This window comes from Bos javanicus, chromosome 19, assembly GCF_032452875.1.
Source record: "Bos javanicus breed banteng chromosome 19, ARS-OSU_banteng_1.0, whole genome shotgun sequence".
NCBI classification, from domain to species: domain Eukaryota; kingdom Metazoa; phylum Chordata; class Mammalia; order Artiodactyla; family Bovidae; genus Bos; species Bos javanicus.
The window spans coordinates 54,446,256-54,462,293 of record NC_083886.1 but is presented as its reverse complement, the minus strand read 5'-3'; the positions used below and the strand labels follow the sequence as shown (position 1 = coordinate 54,462,293).

Here is a 16,038-nt window from a genome sequence, read left to right as displayed (position 1 = left end):
ACAGGACTGGAAAAGGTCAGTTTTCATTCCAATCCCAAAGAAAGGCAATTCCAAAGAATGCTCAAACTACCACACAATTGCACTCATTTCACATGCTAGTAAAGTAATGCTCAAAATTCTCCAAGACAGGCTTCAGCAATACGTGAACCGTGAACTTCCTGATGTTCAAGCTGGTTTTAGAAAAGGCAGAGGAACCACAGACCAAATTGCCAACATCCGCTGGATCATGGAAAAAGCAAGAGTGTTCCAGAAGAACATCTATTTCTGCTTTATTGACTATGCCAAAGCCTTTGACTGTGTGGATCACAATAAACTGTGGAAAATTCTGAAAGAGATGGGAATACCAGACCACCTGACCCGCCTCTTGGGAAACCTGTATGCAGGTCAGGAAGCAACAGTTAGAAGTGGACATGGAACAACAGACTGGTTCCAAATAGGAAAAGGAGTTCGTCAAGGCTGTATATTATCACCCTGCTTATTTAACTTATATGCAGAGTACATCATGAGAAATGCTGGACTGGAAGAAGCAAAAGCTGGAATCAAGATTGCTGGAAGAAATATCAATAACCTCAGATATGCACCACCCTTATGGCAGAAACTGAAGAGGAACTAAAAAGCCTCTTGATGACAGTGAAAGTGGAGAGTGAAAACAGTTGGCTTAAAGCTCAACATTCAGAAAATGAAGATCATGGCATCCGGTCCCATCACTCCATGGGAAATAGATGGGGAAACAGTGGAAACAGTGTCAGATTTTATTTTTGGGGGCTCCAAAATCACTGCAGATGGTGACTGCAGCCATGAAATTAAAAGATGCTTACTCCTTGGAAGGAAAGTTATGACCAACCTAGATAGCATATTCAAAAGCAGAGACATTACTTTGCCAACAAAAGTCCGTCTAGTCAAGGCTATGGTTTTTCCTGTGGTCATGTATGGATGTGAGAGTTGGACTGTGAAGAAGGCTGAGTGCTGAAGAATTGATGCTTTTGAACTGTGGTGTTGGAAAAGACTCTTGAGAGTCCCTTGGACTGCAAGGAGATCCAACCAGTCCATTCTGAAGGAGATCAGCCCTGGGATTTCTTTGGAGGGAATGATGCTGAAGCTGAAACTCCAGTACTTTGGCCACCTCATGTGAAGAGTTGACTCATTGGAAAAGACTCTGATGCTGGGAGGGATTGGGGGCAGGAGGAGAAGGGGACGACAGAGGATGAGATGGCTGGATGGCATCACTGACTCGATGGACATGAGTCTGAGTGAACTCCGGGAGTTGGTGATGGACAGGGAGGCCTGGCGTGCTGCGATTCATGGGGTCACAAAGAGTCGGTCACGACTGAGCGACTGAACTGAACTGAACTGAACTGAAGTATCTACTGAGCGACTTTGAGGAGAAGCATTGCTTTTTAATTCCCGCCATCCCGGGCATGCGAGGCTCCTCCAGAAGTACAGGAGCAGGAAGAAAGCCAGCAAGGAATGCGGGAGCAGGACCAGGACTCTGTGGTCACAAAGAAAGAGAGAGCACAGGCACGTGTAAAATATGCATAAACACAGAGAGAGCCACATTTATTTATATTTTAGGGTAGCAGGATGAAAGAGGGATTCTTTTCTTTCTGATGTTTGGTATCGTTCCACTTTTCGACAGTAAGCAGAATGTCATAATAGGAAAAACAATATAAGAATAAGGGCTTTATCTCTCATGCATGTACCCTAGAATGGGATGGGGATAAAAGAGCTCCATCAAGGCCAGGATGGAAATGGGGTAATAATAAGGCCGCTGAGACTGCAGGCCAGAGGGGCTGGGTTCCAGGTGCAGGGCTGTGATTCAGGATCTGCTAACCCTAACCATAACCAGGAGGAGCAAATGGCTGGATAAAGAAACGGCATGAGGAGGGGGTAGTGAGCAGCCCACAGACGCTGGAGCAAGCTCTTGCCGATCCAGCACAGGAAGGGGTGCAGGTAGGGATGGGGGGGTGGACAAAGTGAAAGGGAGGAAATAAAAAAACACAGCCCTTGGCAAAGGTGTGCATGGTGGGCACCCTCTTCTCTGAAATTCACCCCTGTCCTGCCCTGTGGGGCGGCCACACCATAGACAAAGCTGGTTCTCGGAGGCAGGGACCAGAGAGCTTGGGTGTGAGGTAGGAGCGGAGGAGGGCCACATCGTGGTTCACATGTTTTTTTCTAGCCAGAAAGGACTCGTCTTATTTTTCTCTTAAGAACACTTTAGTACCACATTAGATTTTAGTGTCAATTAAAAAATAACGTATAAAAACATTATGTTAAGTTAAAGAAACCAGTCATATGATTCCATTTAGAAGAAAAATCCAGAAGGGGCAAATCTGAAGAGAGAGAGAGTGGATTCATGATTGCCAGGGGCTGGGGGTTTAGAAGGATTGAAAGGTGACAGCTTAAGGGCACAGGGCTTTTTTTTTTTTTTGGTGGTGGTTGGGGGGGAACAAAGTGTTTTAAAATGGACTGTGGTGGTGGTTGTACACCTGTGAATATACTCAAAATAACTGAATGGTTTAAATGAGTGTGTTGTATGGTGTGTGAGTTATATCTCATTAAAGCTATTATAAAATTTTTTTTTTTTGCACAGGTGACCTAACTAACGCAAAAGCAGCAGGTCTAGGTGACCAGCCTGCCTCTGTCTCCATCCCTTACTGCCTGTATCTCACTCTGCCCTCTGTCATGCAACCCCCAGGCAGGCCCCCCATCCTGCCATGCCATCATGGTTCACGTGGTTTTTTCTAGCCAGAAAGGACTCGTCTTATTTTTGCCATTTCCTTATCCAGTGCATGAAAGTGAAAAGTGAAAGTGAAGTCGCTCATGCAGTCTCCTTCCTCCCGCCCCAGGCTTCTGTGTGCACCCCACATGTCATGCCCTCATACACCCACATTTGACCTTCTCCTAGCCACCCATCCTCTAGGAAGGGGCACCAGGCCAGGATGGCAGCACACAGCAGTCCCCAGTTCTCACCCTGCTGAGCAGTGGTCACTCACCCTGGAATTCCTTGACTTAGCTGACTCTGCCAACCACTAGTCAGCAGGTCCTTCAAGGCAGGGAAGTCTGGATTCACTGTCCCATATCCCAGCCTCCCAGGGCCTGGAACACAGCAGCAAGTCATACAAAAGCCATTGGACGGACAGAAGGGCACCCAGTTCTCCCATCATTGACCTACGTTTGCTCTTGTCAGGAATCTGTTTTATATGACTCAGTTTTAATTTGGTATTATTTCAATAGGTTCTCAGTTCAGTTCAGTCACTCAGTCACGTCTGACTATTTGCAACCCCATGGACAGTAGCATGCCAGGCCTCCCTGTCCATCACCAACTCCCAGAGTTTACCCAAACTCATGTCCATTGAGTCGGTGATGCCATCCAACCATCTCATCCTTTATTAATATGTAAATATATAATCAGCAAACTTGTCATTCCTGAAGATTGCACATTAACAGTTTGTTTAAATACTTCTCATTTTTTAGTGCAGATATAAGTATACTTGTGCAAGGAAGATTGGGTATTTTAGCAATTTCTGTGTTCCATGTTTCCTGAAATGGGATTATAGGATCAATGGGCATTATCCATTTTATAATCCATTGCTGCTGCTAAGTCACTTCAGTCGTGTCCGACTCTGTGCGACCCCATAGATGGCAGCCCACCAGGCTCCCCCGTCCCTGGGATTCTCCAGGCAAGAACACTGCAGTGGGTTGCCATTTCCTTCTCCAATGCATGAAAGTGAAAAGTGAAAGTGAAGTCGCTCAGTCGTGTCCAATTCTTCGTGACCCCGTGGACTGCAGCCCACCAGGCTCCTCCGTCCATGGGATTTTCCAGGCAAGAGTACTGAAGTAGGGTGCCATCATTACGTACTGGCAAAACCCACTGTCTAAAGGATGCCTTGAGTAATGAGTGTTTGTATACAGTCCTATTGGGACTCAATATTTATATATTCTCAATTTACTTTTTTGCTAATATAAACAGGTGAATTATTTCAGGTCATTAAAAATCCTATATAGTTTAACCTTTAATTGTATAGCCTGACAAATTCCCATTGAGGGTGAAGTAGACATGCAAGTTTCTCAATGAAGTTATTGCTCCAGGATCCGGGAAGGGAGCCCACCTGTTACGCCCAGCACTGTGGGGCAGCCAATCTCAGTTTTGGCATGGGGTGGGGAAGGAGGCCTTAATTAACTAAGGCCATGATAGAGGGTTGCACCCAGGTTGTCATTGTTCAGTCACTCAGTCACGTTTGACTCTTTGCAACCCCACGGACTGCAGCACGCCAGGCTTCCCTGTCCTTCACCATCTCCTGGAGCTTGCTCAAACTCATGTCCATTGAGTCGACGAAATGCTCCTAAAAAGGCATAAAAAGTATGCCTCCAAGGCTGGAAAATGGTGTTTGGGAGGCACTAGGCGCCCCAGAGGACTCAATCTCCAGGTGTCTTTGCTCTCTGATGCCTGTTCTAAAAACTGCTCTGGCTACAGAAGCCTTTTGTAGTGAAGTCTCATTGAAGGCATCACCATGCCCCGAGTCCAAGAGTCTAAAGAGTCTTTTCCTCCTCAAAAGCACTCCTCAGTAACTATAAGTCCCTAGTTCCATCTCGAGACACAGAAACTCTCCCGCTGACACCAGGGCCAGGAGCTCCATGGGGCCACCCCGACTCTGTGGATTGAAAGTACCACATGTTGACACTAACCTCCTGTGGGATGCTACCTGGAGGTGGGCCTTTGGAAGTGGGGGTGAGTCAGCCGTGAGGGTGGACCTTCATGATGAGATTAGTGCCCTTGGAAGAAAAGACCCAAGAGACAGTCTCTCTCTGCCTCGTGAGGACGTGGTGAGACATCCATGGCCAGAGAGTCTTCACCAGACACAGAAGCTGCGAGCACCTGATCTCAGGCTTCCCAGAATTGCGGGACAGAATGTGGACAGAGGTGCCTGCTGGACTACAGTCCCTAGGGTTGCTGAGTCGGACACGACTTAGCACACATGCATAACCCTATTTACAGGGGCTCCACCCTGATCACCTAATCACATCCCAAATGCTCTCACCTCCTAATACCATCATGTCAGAGATTCTTTTAAACATGTGAATGTCAGGAGATTGGAAACATTCAGTCTACAGCATATGGTAAAAAGACCAAAGTTCTAGTCAATGAGTTTCCTTCTTTCAAGTTCAGTGTCCCCATGAGCTGATCAAAGAACAGATCAAGGAATCCATTGGTTCATTCAACAGGAGTTGCTAAGCCCAAGCCCTGAGCATCCAGCAAATGCCCAGATGCCGGGAGTATGACCAGGGGTGGGACAGCTGCCTGTCCAATGGGAGAGTGGAAGACCAGCAAACACACGAATTAAATGCAATTCGATGAAATGCAAAACTAATCAAAGTCAAACCTTTCCAGCTGGCCAATATTGGGATGTCCAGCATCCTGGTACCTTACCTCCCACAGTCTCTGTATCCTGAATCTCACCTCCCCTTCCTGCCCTCAGTGCCATCAAAATGAGTTGCCAGACACCCCTAAGAGGTCCTACGTTTTTGCCTCCTAGGTGGATTTAGGCTTTCTTCTGGGAGACAAAAGGCCAGAATTTCAGTCCTACACTTGTGACCACCTCTTCGCTTTTCCCTTCTGGACTTCAGTTTCCCCATTGTTAAAACCAGAGTTGGGTTAAATGATCCCCAGACCCTTCTTCTATGATGGGAAACTTCCACTCTCCCTACAGGGAGTGGAACCCAGGATTCTGGAGAGTTCTAGAATAATGAAATCATTCTATTCCCCATTTGGATAAGAAATGAGTTGGACAGAAGAGTACTGCCAAGAGTGATGTGCGGGCAGGTTTACCAACACACGGCAGACAAACCGCAGGTTAGAGCTGGTTTCCTAGAACCAATATTTACAAACAGTACCAGCATTAACGTGGGCAAGCGGTTTCTATGTGCCTAACACAGCCTCTCCCCCATCCGCCCTGCTTGGTAGAGGCAGCTGAGCTCTGCTCCAGCCTTTCAATGGTTTTAAGAGGAGAAACAACAGCAAAACAATGGCTTCTCTCTCCTGCCCAGCATGTCCACCCTGGGCGTCTATTGCAAAGCAGTGTTCTTGAGTAGTCAGCAAGGTCCCCCTCCCCAGGATGTCAGCTTCAAGTGGTGAAAGCTGCTCTCTGCCAACGATGTGTGGAATGCTGGGTCCCAGACTGCTGTCTCCGGCAGGGCACCGAGTCTGGACTGAGCACAGGGCACTGCATCTGGAAGCAAATGCCTCAGCTGGAGAAGCAATTGTAAAAGCAGCTCTGCCCCGCCTCATGCCTCGAGAAGCAGAGAAGTCACCCTTCTTACAGACTCTCCCCAGGCACCACATGCTCAGGACCTGCACAGTCACATAACTCAAAAGCAAGGATCCCAGAGTATAATTCACCATCAGGCAAGTGCCCGCCATGGTGCTTAAAGAATGTTGTCTGCATAGCTTTCGCATGGAAAGGGCCCTCTGGCACCTCCCAACCTTGCCAGGTGCCCCACAAGTCAGGGTTTCTCAGCCTCAGCACCACTGATAGGTGGGGCCATCCTGGGCACAGTGCGGTGTTGGGCAGTGTCCGTGGCCTACACCCTCTAGACGCCAGAGCACTGCCATTGCCCCCCAGGCCGTGACCATCAAAATCTCTCCAGACAATGCCAAATGTCTCTGGGTATAAAACCTCCCCTGGTTGACAAGCCTGCTGTAAATTAAAGGAGCACAGGTATGTCAGGTGATGAGAATCTCTAATGCACTCCAGACCAGATGAGCCAGACGGCAAAGACTTCCACTTCACCTGGCAGGCCCCTCTGCTGAGATCACCTGGATTCACCAATGAGTTTCCCAACAAAGGAGAAAGCCCACGATCCCCATTTCCAAGAAAATGATTCCTGTTCTTTCCATAGGGGCTGTGCCTTGGCAATTTCGGTTTCATTTCTCACCACAGAGCTTTCTCTTACCCCCATTCCATCTCCAATAGGGGAGGACTATCTGCACCTCTGAAGCACTCTCTAATCATGTACATGTAAATCAAATAGAAGTTTTCACGCTTGCCGGGATCTCAATGTCTTAAAGGCACTTGACTGGAATTCCTTGGGAAGTAAATTGTAATACCACTCATTACCATCTATTTTTCTAAGCTTAGAGTTTTGTAATGGAAATCTCTTTTCTTGTCTGAGTATATGTCCTGTGTATAAATTTCAAACCAAAAGGCATGGAAACTCATTTTTATTTAGAATTTTGACCAATCTCTTGAGATAACAACTGGCCAGATGCTGCGGATGCCACCCACCCAGTATGGAAACCACTAACATCCAGCCTGGTAGAAAAGCATAGGGAAAGCGGTTGAATTCACCAGGACAAGCCAACTGCTGTACACGGGTCTTCACATCACAACACCCCTCACAGTCAGCCTCAGCTCCCATGCAGGGCCCAGGGCCCCAGTTACCCTTCTCTCAGCCACAACCCAGAGACAAGAGCTAGGAAAGAAGGTTGCCCCCCAGTCCTCACCCCCTCGCCGGGAAGTGACAGGCATCACTTCCACTCACAGTCCATGAGGGAGAGCTAGTCACATGACTCCCAGGAATGTGAGGCCTGGGGAGTGGAGCCCTGGGTGGTCTCCTTCCAGCAACAGCTCCATTCCACAAGGGCAGCATAGCCCCACGGTGGTCAACCAGCTGCCTTAGTCAGCAGGCCAGTGGACAGCACTCACATGGCTCATGAGGAAGACGGCTACGCCACTGAGCCAAGTGGCTTCCTTCCCAAAGCAGAGGTGACTCCAACAGTCATCCATACATTTTGTCGCCTCTGTCATGGTATTAAGCCCCAGGGAGTTAGGTGGGGTCCTACTCCCTCATCAACGGGCACTAACAGAGAGTGATGGCAGGACAGCAGTCCACATGCCCAGCCAAGGAGCAGCCCCCATCCCACTGCTGAAACAGGTCAAAAATTAGAAAGTGTCTGATCAGCAGAGAGTTCAGAACGGTCAAAGCAGAGAACCCTGGAATCGACAAATCAAAGGTAGGTGGGAGGTGGAAGTAGTTCTGTTCTGGCTAAACCATGTTCCAGCAGCTGGATATGAAACAGACACTGGCTCTCAGTTCTGTCACCCTGGCACATACAATTAAAGGGTCAGAGCACAGCTGAACCAGGGCTGTCTTGTTCCCTGCAGAGGGCCCTGTGCAGACAGTGACCCACCTCCCATCTTCCAGTGACACCTGTGTTGGTGAGAGAACCAGGCACGTGAGAAAGTATGGGACAAAACCACCCTGTGATACCAGCCCAGCCCCTCCAGCTCTTAGCATCAGTCAGCAAGGCTGAGGACTGCGAGGGGCTGGGACACAGAAGGATCTCACAGGTAGCAGACCCGCAGGACTCCCCCTGCCGCCACCATCGGCCAATCCCAGGATCAGGTATCACCATCCTGAGCCCACCCTCTCATCTCATCTCCTCTCCTGGCAGGATCAACACTCTGCGCATTCCTCACTCTTGTCTCTTTCTGTGTGAAGGACTAGCTCTCTGCACCAGGGGACCCCAAGAAAGCACACAAACTTCTATCTGCCAGGATCATCCAGCCAGCTTGCTGGTAACTATGCTCTTCTTTTTCTTGTCTTTTTTTTTTTTTTTTTTTGACCAATTGCCCTTCTGGGAGAGAGAAGAAAAGCCAGATCTTTCGGAAATACCATCCTGCCATTGCATGTATAAAATCCATCAGCTCTGAAACCACAACGCTGGAAAAGGAGCTGGAGGGAGGGCGGCTCCACAGCTGCGCTGGGAGTTCTGTGCTGGGCACTGGTTTTGCTTGTTATCCTCTCCCCGCCTGCCTCCCTCTCCCTCTCCCTCCTAGCCTGGTCTCTCTCACATCTATTTTTGTGGTTGATCAGTGTGCCTCTGTTTCCCAACCGAGGGCTTACGTATGTGTATTTCTATACATTATTCCCTCCATAGAGGCTTCTGAGCCATGCAAATGGCACCTTATGCAAATCAAAGACTCCTCCATCTGTTTCCGATATTCCCCACTTCCCCTTAATAACCTGTTTTAGGGGATGCGGTACATGCAGCAGATGATACAACTTTATTTTTGTAAACCCAGTTGGTCCTGGAGTGCTGGCAGCCACAATAATAGAAGAGTGCGCCTGTTAGTGCCTCTCAGTGAGTCTGCTGTCAGGCAGCACCTCATTAAAACTAGCCGGGAGGGGCTCCAAGAAGAAAGGGAGGGGCACGGTGGGGTCCCAGCAGAGCAGTACACGGAATCTGGCCTCTCCCTCTTTCTATTTGGCCTGTGTTTGCTGTGGGTCAAATCGTGTCCTTCCCCACCCACTCACCGAAAGAAATGTTGAAATCCTAACCCCTGGTTCCTCTCAATGCGACCTTATTTGAAAACAGGGTCTTTGTAGATAGAATAAGATATAAGTTAAGATGAGGTCACAGTGGAGTAGAGCATTTAATCCAATACCATGGGTGTCCTGACAAGAAGAGAGGACAGAAACAGGGACATGGGCATGTCACGACAGAGGCAGAGACTGGAGTGATGCAGTTACAAGCTGAGAAACGTCGAGGGCTATCGGCAGCCACCAGAAGCTAGGAGAGGCCAGGGAAGATTCTCCCCTAAAGGTTTCAGGGAAGCGGGTTCCTGCCGACACCTCCACATCACAGCCCTTCCAAGTGCCTCTCCTTCCCACCTGAGACTTCCCAGGTGTTGCTGTAACTGAGGCAATGCTTCTTTTCCCGGCCCACTGTGCCCCCAAAGCCCTGCTCAAAAACTCTGGCAGGATGAAGGCAGGGGGGCTAAGTAACTGCCCCCTGGTAACAGTGAGCAGGTGCAAATGGTGCAGGAAGACATCACTCAGAGTCAATTCCAAATTGTTTCTTTTTAGACCTCTTTTAGTGCCCAAAGGATACTCCTGACATCAAAAACTCACTTTCATCCCAATGAAGGGTACCTAGGATTCTATGCACTGATTTTTCAATTTCCTGCGAGTTATTGCCAAAGACAAGTTAGGAGGGAAAAGATTATTTTGTTTGACAAGATGCTACAAAGTCCAACAAAGGCTTGTGTCCCACCCCACATAAATCACCTGGCTTACAGGTGAATTTGAGACCTTACTGTCAGGAAGCAAAGTCTAGACTTCCAGTAAGAGGTAAAAATAGGCATTCAGGGAAACAAGCTGTCACTTAGAACCTGCATTTTTCAAACACCCAAGGAACCAGCTCTGTGGCTCCCAGGAGGGAGGCAACTGGGGACCCGGAGTGTCTAGAGGAATTCAGACAAAGAAGGGAGGGAGCCACAGACTGCTTGAGGCAGCTGGACACCAGCAAGGTGCCCAGCACAGGAGCTGGCCAGTTCTGAAGTGCAGAGGGGAGTGCCTTTGAAAGTGGGGAGGGGGTCATGGGGAAGCTGGCCACAGACGCAGGTAGCAGACTCAAGTCTGTGCAAGAAGAGGGGCCTTCTAAAGGAGACAGTGGGCTAGACCTACACACACGTCACGGGAGGTGATGCTGGGGAACTTAGGGGTGTTACCAGCCAAGGAAGCTCAGATTAAGCATGAAGGCATGAGGGAGAAAAGGAAGAAGAGCCTTTTGTCCCCCAAAGGGAAAAAGATGGACCCGAAGTCTTCCAGGAGTCCCTGGACGCTCTACAACAGGTCAGCAAACCAAGGCCAGGGGACAAACACAGCTTTCCACCTGTTTTGTAAACAAAGCTATGGGAACATAGCCACATTCATTCATTTACATATTATCTAAGGTGGCTTTCACACTGATGGCCAAGTTAAGTTGTGTGACAGAGACCTCCTGGCCCTAAAATACTAACTACCTGGCCATTGACAGAGCTAGTTTACAGAGCCCTGCTCCAGAACATTTCAACTCTACAGGAGCTGGTTTGAACTTACACAAAGCATGGATGGGGGGATTTTTAAAGGGATGTAAAGACAAGGAGTACACCCCCCATGGGGAGGAGGACATGCCCACAGTGTTTTCTTCTTACCCACCTTGGGGAAAAAAACCTCAGTTCTGGCAAAGTGAGTGCAAGCTCCATGAACTCTGGAGAGGCCAAGCTAGGGTGAGCACCCTGCACTGGTACCTGGATGTTAATCTGTGTTTTCAGAGAAGGGAATGTGCCAGAAAGTTGTTAATAAGCATTTCTGATGTGATTCAGGACAGGAAGCCCAAACTAAAAGAATTTCAGGGTAAAGATAAAAACCCACAGGGACAGAATATTTTTAAGACAAACATCAAGCCTAGGGAAAAACTTTCACCTACAATTGATGGTCCAGCAGGTTCAAAAGGGTGAGGATGGGCCACACTCAGCCAGGGGCCCTGCTTCAAGGGCTCTCTTGGTACTAGAGTTGGATAGCCCCATCCGCTGAGCCTGCCGAGGTCCATTCTCTGAATCCCACATCACTCTCCTGCCCACACATGCTCCACCACCCCCGGCCCCTGCACTCCACCCGTCGTCTGCAAGGGTCCAGGTGCCCCAGGCCTCTGGCCTTCCTCCCTCTGGTCATGCACACCCAGGAGGCCAGCAGCCCTTCCTGCCATGGAAAGTTGCAGTGAGACTTTGGGATGGTTGGCTGGGGGCGGGGGGGTGACTTACTCAAAATGCCACGTTCCTCACCCTCTCTCATCACTCTCAGCGCTCTGTGAATAAACACTCGCCAGCATTCATCCACCCAACACAGTTCATGTGTCCAGCTCCCCTCGAGTGTATGAGATGCATGTGGGCCAGAACCATGCCATCTCCATCTTCATGCCTCAGCCCATGCCCAGAAATTGCTCACCTGGAGCTCAGGTGACAGTATTTTATTTTGAGGTTGTGGTGAAATCCACCCACGAAGTTCAACACTAAGAGGAAAGCCAGCCCCGCGAGCCAGACCAGGAGAAACCAGGGTGGGTGGTGGGCTCTCCCTTGTTCCTTTATTCACTCCATCCTTGGGCCCTGGCCTGTCTCAGCCCTGGGGCTTCAGAGACAATGAGCCTCCCCCAGGGCTGGGGGAACCCTGATAAAGCTCCTATGGGTCCTCAGTACGGAACCGTAAGGCGCGCGCAGAGTGCTGAGGGTGCACAGATGATGGGCCTCTGGGAGTTCAGGGGTGGGGGGACAGCTCCTCCAAGACCACAAGCATTTCAAGAGGGTCTGTTCTCAGCGGTGGACTCTAAGCAGCTTGAGATTTAGTGGTGGATGTAGGGGTGGCATTCTGGTGCCTGCTTGCGCCCCCTCAAGCTCTCCTAGGGCATCGCCCCTGCAGGGCTCCACCAGGCCGAGGACTTGGCCAGTTCTGGTGGTGAGGAAAATAGAACAGCAGGCTCCCAGCTGGGAGGTGCGGCACAGAGAAACATCACTGTCATTGCCAAGTGCCCAGATCCTACCTCTCAGTCCCCACACAGACTGTGCCTGCATCAGGGGAGGGGCGCTCCGGCTGCAAGCCCACCCTTCCCTGTGGCCTCTGACCGCTGCCCCACCCAGGAGGCCCAGGTGGGGTGAGGAGGCCGCAGGGCTCGGGCGAGGGCGGCACAGGCCAGCAGGTGGGGCCCGCGAAACTGGCAGCTGCCACACTGCTCCAGCTTTAGCATCCTCGTCATCTAAGGCAGCTTCACTTTTAAGCAACCAGTGAAGGACAAGCACCCTGTAAATTTAGAACGCGTGATGGCTGGTAGCGTTTGGTATTCATCTTAGCACACAAGTGGGGGGAGGAGACTGGCCGCACCATCGCATCCCAGCCCACAGAGAGGCTTGCAGCAGGGAACCATCTTCCCCCGAAGGAAAAAGGTGGCAGACCCTCTGAGGTCGGGTCTCAGTCTCCACCTCAAGGGCTACCCTCTTCACCACTATTCCCACCAGCATGGCTCCACTCAGGGCACCTCGGCCCCCACCTCTGGGCCCCTCTTCCCTTTCTCACATTTGGCTAAAAATAAAACCTCTGTTGGCAGCAAATACACCCAGTTTCCCCAGAACATAAGCTTCCTGGGAATCTAGAAAAGGGAACAGCTCTACCTCTCATGGAGCCCAGATGGATTCCTGAAAATTTGTGTCAAACCAATTTTTGTAAATCCAATCATGTTCGCAGTGATTCACCTCCATCTCTGAAACACTTCCCTCCTGACCAGCTGCTCACCTGACCAGCTTCCTCCATGCGCACAAACACTCTCAGCAGCGATGGGCTTGAGCAAACACCAATTCAAGAGGGGGCTGCGGCCAGAGAGGGGCTTCGTGTGATCTGAATACTCATGGCCAGATTTTGCTGTGTCAGGGCTCAGGTTTGCAGAAAGCAGAGCAGATGGCCCAGTGCCCTCCTTGGCGTTTCTTTAGCCCTCATCTGATTTTTTTAAGGAGGTCTCACCAGAACTACCATGACACCTCTCACCTGTTTCTCCAGGACATCCCAAAGTGGTCCTCTGCATGACAGATCTGTGTGAGAACTGCACAGGAGTGGGGGAAGGGGGGAGAGGTAGGCCCAGTTTCCCTGTTGTAATGTCCCCCATGTGCTGGCCCTAAAGGCAGAGTTGGGTGGCCTGCAGCAAAGCCAGGCTGGACCGTTCAGAGCCCTTGGGCAGCACGGATGGGGGAGGCAGGGGCCAGCATGAGCAGATCTGCAGTGCAGGAGGGTTTCTCACTGCAGGACAGAAGCATCAAGGCCACAGGCATGGAAGCCGACAGTGGTTGCTAGTGCCCAAGGAAATGGAGACGAGTGGACAGATCCAAGGTCCAAGGCCAGTGGACTGGGCAGCAGACGATATTTAGGAGGTCAGAGGAGAGGAAGATGACCTGGCCAGTGAGGGAGGCCCACACCTTCAGAGGAGGGAGCCTCCCCTTGCTCCTGCTGCTGCTCCCCAGGACAGAGCAGCCAGCAGTAATCCTGGGGCTCTGGCCTCTGCCTCGATGATGCTGGAAAGCTTGGTTGCTGCCCTGTCCAGGGGTGGCTACTGTTGAGTCACATGCGCACTAGACTCCCAGGACACAAGCAAGGCCACAGGGACCAGTCCCTGCTCGTGACTCTCTTCTGTCAGGAGACTGTTAAAAATGTATGTGCATACACGCATGTGTGTTAAAGAACGAACGACTCCTGTTGAAATAGCCCTCATCAATCTGGACCTGAATGTCCACTGACATGTAGAAGCTTCCCCAGTGAACTTCACCAGTTTATACCAGGGTGGGTGTGTCCCCAGTTGGACTATGCCTCCCTTAAAGGTGAGAAAGAGGAGGCATATATGCTCAGTACCCGCCCTGTTTCAAGCCCCACCCAAGGTCCTTGAACCTCGTTTTTCATCTCATTTTCACAGCATCATCCTCATTTTGTAGGTTAAGGAGGCTGAGGCTCAGAGAGTCGATGAAGAGCTAGTTGGTGGGGTAGCTGGGCTTTGGCCTTCTCTACCATGCAAGCTCTGTCCTTTGCTTTTCTTGTAGGACCACCCTGGGGATGGGACAGGCTGAACTGTCCATCTTCCCCAGCTGCAGTGGGTGCTGGGGGCCAAGCCTGCCTCCAGAACTGGCGGTGGGAGGTGCGGGGGGGACTGTTCAGGCTTCAGAAATCCTCCTGAGGCCATGCCCCAGCCATACCCTGGACTTAACCAGCTATGCCACCAGCACAACCATTGGCTGGCATGGGTACAGTAGAGGACTAGAGGCCCATCAAGGAGGGTGGTGATAAACCCACCTGTCAGGGAGGGGTCGCCAAGTCACTTCAGCACTAGGGTAAACCAGCGTCAGCTTTGCCCAGCCCAGAGTCCCAGGAGTGTTGGGAGGGAAGTTTGTGGTGGGCAACCCCAGGCTGAGCATGGGAGCTGTCCAGCACAGGAGGAGCAACCTGGGCCCCTTGTGGTCAGAGAATCTGAACAGCCTTTGGCATGATCTGTGATCTTGTCCTTATTATAAAAGGAATACATATTCACTGCAGAAAATTTAGAAACTACACTTATGCAAAAAGAAGAAAATTTAAAATAACCCACAATCCCACTACCCCGAAATAACTCCTGTTAACATTTTGAGCATAATACCCTCCCAGACTTTCCTATGCATAGAATATATATTTTTGGTACTAAGTGGGATCATACTGTACATTCCATTTTATAACTTTTTTTTCACTTAACTATGTCTCATACTAAATCACTAAGTATTCTTCCACAACATCATTTTTTAATGACTGAATTGGCCAAAGAATACTAAAAGGATGGCTGAAGACAGGAAAGGAAAATTTTATAATACAGAACACTACAATTAAGCATTAAACAGGAAAATGCCCTTTGTCAACAAATCAGCTCTATGATTACAGAAAAATATTATTTTTTTAAGTTTTTTCCTCTGTAGTCCAAATTCTACAAAATTTTAAAAAACCAAACTTGATTAAAAGACATGACCCTCAAAAGAGAGCCCCCTTCTCTGAGACCTTCTCTTACTGAAATGGATCAGTGAGGAAAACAGCCAGATCTGCAACATCCAAAGATCTTCCAGGCTACCTAGGCATGATCTCTATAGTTCTGAGAAGCAAAAGAATAGACTAATTTAAAACAATAAGGAGTTATGTCCAGAGTTGTGTGTGTAGGTCTGTGTGTGTGTGTATAAAGGCAACAGTGGATATCTGAGAATTTGTTGATGGATAAATGATATTGGGGTGGAGATGTACATGTATGAAAGGTAATCAATTCTGAGCAACAGTGAAAAGGTTTTACTACTGACCTTTATAACTAATACTGTGAATGTTTCTATACTTGATCTGAGCTCAAGGGGCAGGAGGCTCCCCTTGGCTAGTGGTATTTTCAGATATAAATAATATCATTGTTCTGAAGGACTGACTTGACTTCCTCTCACTGCAGGTGTCATGGACTGAATGCTTGCATTCCCTCAAAATTCATATGCTGAAGCCCACATGCAAGCGTGCTAAGTCGCTTCAGTCACGTCCAACTCTTTGCGACCCCATGGACTCTAACCCTCCAGACTCCTCTGTCCATGGGGTTCTCCAGGCAAGAATACTGGAGTGGGATGCCATGCCTTCCTCCAGAAGATCCTCACGACTCAGGAGGTTGAACCTGTGGCTCCTGCACTGCAGGCAGAT

At 49.6% G+C, this 16,038-nt stretch overlaps 1 protein-coding gene, 1 non-coding gene and 1 pseudogene across 5 annotated transcripts in view; 2 read left to right on the top strand and 1 right to left on the bottom strand.

Moving 5' to 3' along the window:
• RBFOX3 (RNA binding fox-1 homolog 3) overlaps nt 1–16,038 on the bottom strand; it is a 440,093-nt gene that overhangs the window by 362,675 nt on the left and 61,380 nt on the right. The gene's annotated exons all lie outside the window — the stretch shown is intronic.
• Nucleotides 15,390–15,469, top strand: LOC133233148 (small nucleolar RNA U2-19). The gene has a single exon (XR_009731623.1). It is a non-coding gene; the product is annotated as a small nucleolar RNA U2-19 (small nucleolar RNA).
• Nucleotides 15,633–15,708, top strand: LOC133233146 (small nucleolar RNA U2-30; annotated as a pseudogene).